Source organism: Aquarana catesbeiana, linkage group LG12, assembly GCF_042186555.1.
Source record: "Aquarana catesbeiana isolate 2022-GZ linkage group LG12, ASM4218655v1, whole genome shotgun sequence".
Classification (NCBI taxonomy): domain Eukaryota; kingdom Metazoa; phylum Chordata; class Amphibia; order Anura; family Ranidae; genus Aquarana; species Aquarana catesbeiana.
In genome coordinates, this window is record NC_133335.1 from 143641878 (window position 1) to 143645446 (window position 3569).

General features: G+C 46.2%; 1 pseudogene; it reads right to left on the reverse strand.

Annotated features, from left to right (window-relative positions):
• Nucleotides 1-335: 335 nt before the first annotated feature.
• LOC141113368 (heat shock protein HSP 90-beta pseudogene) lies at nucleotides 336-2170 on the reverse strand (annotated as a pseudogene).
• Nucleotides 2171-3569: the final 1399 nt, after the last annotated feature.

Here is a 3569-nt window from a genome sequence, read left to right on the forward strand (position 1 = left end):
TAAAAAGGACTTTATTTTGCATAATGTATTTTATGTTTACGAACGCATGAAAATACAAAATAAGGTTTGGCGAACACAATCTGAAGTGACTGCAAAAACATGAGCATTCTGGGGCTTCCTGAGGGGACTGTGGGGGCAGCGAAGGACCAGGCACCAGCAATGGAGGTGGAAAGCACTACAAGTATACACAATGAACAGTCTTTATACCAGGACTTTACATACTGGCCGGGGAAGAACATTCCAGCAGCTTATGAATCCAGTCATGTGGGAATGCACGCCTTGCCAGGCAGAGGAGCCGCACATCCGGCAACAAATTAGGTTGTGTAGAGGGGGAGCACAGGGTTAAATTACAGCCCCCCTAACCCACAAGGGGCATACTGCAGTGCAAATTGACCAGGGAGCAGAGAAGGTGTAGCAGCCACTGTCCCTTTACACCCCCAGTAATGGGTATCATTTTCAGTCCAGAGTCCGAGTAGTAAGCTCCCTGGGAACAACATACAGATAGAGGGGGCTGGGGGGAGGGTAAAGATGGGGCCAAGTGCATTAATCCACTTCCTCCATGCGAGATGCATCTTCCTCACCCTCCAGAGGGGGGTCTCCTCTGGGACAGCTGCAGTAGTTTCCTCAATTGTGGGTTCATCTTGTCGATGCCAACACTAGTTTGACCAATCTGTAGATTCTGTTGGAATGTGGACAAATCTGGGGGTTGTATAGGGAAAAGCCAGATGAGAAAAGTGTAGTCTCAAAAAGCAGCACCACCAGATCCTTCACAGCCTTGTCATACTTGTCAGCCTCTGCTTTCTGTCTCAGGGTCTCCAGAATGGGGTGCTCGGGGTTGATCTCCAGGTGTTTCTTGGCCATCATGTAGCCCATGGTGGAATTATTCCAAAGAGCCTGGGCCTTCATAACACGCTCCATGTTAGCTGTTTGAAACGGTTAATTTTTCTACTTTTTTGTCCAAGATTTCTTTCATCAGTTTGCACAGACCCTCAAACTTGGTCTTGTTCTCCTCCATCTTTTTCTTCTCATCATCGTCTCCAGGAAGCTCCAGGCCCTCCTTGGTTACAGACACCAGGGTCTTTCCATCAAACTCCTTTAGCTGCTGGACACAGTACTGGTCGATTGGTTCTATCATGTACACCACCTCAAAGCCGCATTTCCTCGAATGCTCCATGAAAGCAGAGTTGGCAACTTGTTCCTTGCTGTCCCCAGTGATGTAGTAGATGCTGTAGTGAGGCTCCTTCATGCGAGAGACATAAAGCAATAGTGTACTAAAGCGCTGATATAGTGTGTGTAAGTAAATAGGAGATATCTAAAAAATAAATGTATCAAAATAGGAAATGACTAAATAATCAAGCCGCAACTATGTGAAAGTTTTCTGACACCACTAAAGTGAATAAATTATTAACAATGGATAGTGTGCTTAAAATTAACTTCCTAATATAAAATACAAAATAATTGTGTGTTGAGGCAGATAACAAAAACACATAAATCAACCTTCAAAAAAATTGAAATCAATCATAAAAATAATCATAAAAATAAGGGCATGTTATAGTCCTGGATAAATGCATAAATTACTTTGAATGACTTGAGCACCAGGATGACTTTGGTGTTGCGGCCCATGGGTTCACCGTGGTTGACCTTAACAGTGAAGAATTCACTGGCAGAGGATTCCCAGGCGTACTGTTCATCGTCATTGTGTTTAGTGATCACCACAACCTTCTCTGCCACCAGGTACGCAGAGTAGAAACCAACACCAAACTGGCCAATCATGGAGATGTCTGCTCCAGCCTGCAGGGCCTCCATAAAGGCCTTGGTGCCAGACTTAGCGATGGTTCCTAGGTTGTTGATGAGGTCGACCTTTGTCATTCCAATGCCTGTATCCACCAAGGTCAGGGTACGCTCAAGACGGTTGGGGGTGATGTCAATTTTGAGCTCCTTTCCGCTGTCCAGCTTAGAGGGGTCTGTGAGGCTCTCATAGTGGATCTTCTCCAGGGCATCAGAGGCATTGGAGATCATTTCTCGCAGGAAGATTTCTTTGTTGGAGTAGAAGGTGTTGATGATTAAGGACATAAGCTGAGCAATCTCAGCCTGGAATGCGAAGGTTTCCACATCCTCCTTGCCATCATGGACTTCTTCTGGCATCTTGATGGCTGGAAACTGCGATTCACCGACAGACAGACCGACCGACCGAATGAATGAAGAGCGGGTGGCTGCTCTCTACTTGTCCATGATTCCTGCCTCTGGAGGACATCCTGCCTTGTTGGGGTTGTTTCTCCCCTCACTTTCCTCTTCTGCTCTATCCAGCAGCCAAGTTGTGTCAGTGACCTCATCATCAGCATAACCTCCATTGTCATCATCAATGGAGCCAACTTGGCAATATGTTGCGGCTGGGGGAACATGACTGCCAATTTGTTGTTTATCAGTGTTCTCCCCTCTCTGTAGGCTCATGTTAGTCCCTCCCTCTACCTCAGAACCAACATCAGAATCAAGTAATGTCTGTTCATCCTCAAAAAGCAAGTGGCTGACGCTGTGTTCAAATAATTCAGCTGACTCCTCTATGCATGATGCTGGAGCTATGGCAGGAGTAGTTGTGGACAAGGAGGCAGAATAAGCTGCTCTGGCAGATGCAGTGGAATGCGCACTAGTTTCAGCTTGGGTCATGAAGCATGAGGCGGATGGGGATGGTTTAGTAAGAGATTTGTATGGGACGTTACCTTTTATAGTGTGGGGTGGGACTATGAGTACTGAGCCGTGATTAGAGAAAGTAATCATCACTTTATCCAATCCGGGCTCTGATAGTGCTAATTGGCGATGCCTTGTACCTAACCAGTGGTCAGGTGCAAGGCTTCATCCAGTTAGGGCCCTAGAATGCACAGTGGGGCAAACATCCTGCCGAGCTACACACAAATTAGGATGTTCGCCAAACGGGCTAACAGGCAAAGTTCAGGCTGAACTTTTGCTCTGCTTGAACTGTTCACACATCTCTATTAAAGTGGTAGTAAACCCTGTACTACCACTTGTACCTACAGGCAAGCCTATAATAAGGCTTACCGGTAGGTACTGTGAATATATCTTAAACTTGCACAGTTTAGAAGATATTCAGAGTGCATGCAGCCAATGACATCACCAGCGCATGCGCTCTGAAGTTCCGGCTTATAGTGCCCATGCCAGAAATGGCGGCTCCTGCACGCATACGCGGGTGTGATATCATCGCGCCCCGGGCACGCATGTAGCCGGAGGACGTGAACCTGGAAGGAAGACCAAGGGAAGATGTCAGCCATCTCAGCTGTGACATTGTGGTGCTGGAGGACTTCGTTGTAAGGTAAGTTTATCAAAATGTGTTAGTATGGGATGCATACTAGCACATTATTACATTGCCTTGCAGGGTTTTTTTTTTTAATCACCAGCAATTTACTACCCCTTTAATGTGATTGGACAATGAGGTATATCAGTGAACTGTGGACTAGCCAAAAAGTCCAAGAGAGTCTTATGCAGGCTTCAAAAATGTGCCATACAGGACAGAATGTATAACTTTGCAGATTAGAGTGCGAGGACCTGCTTGGAAA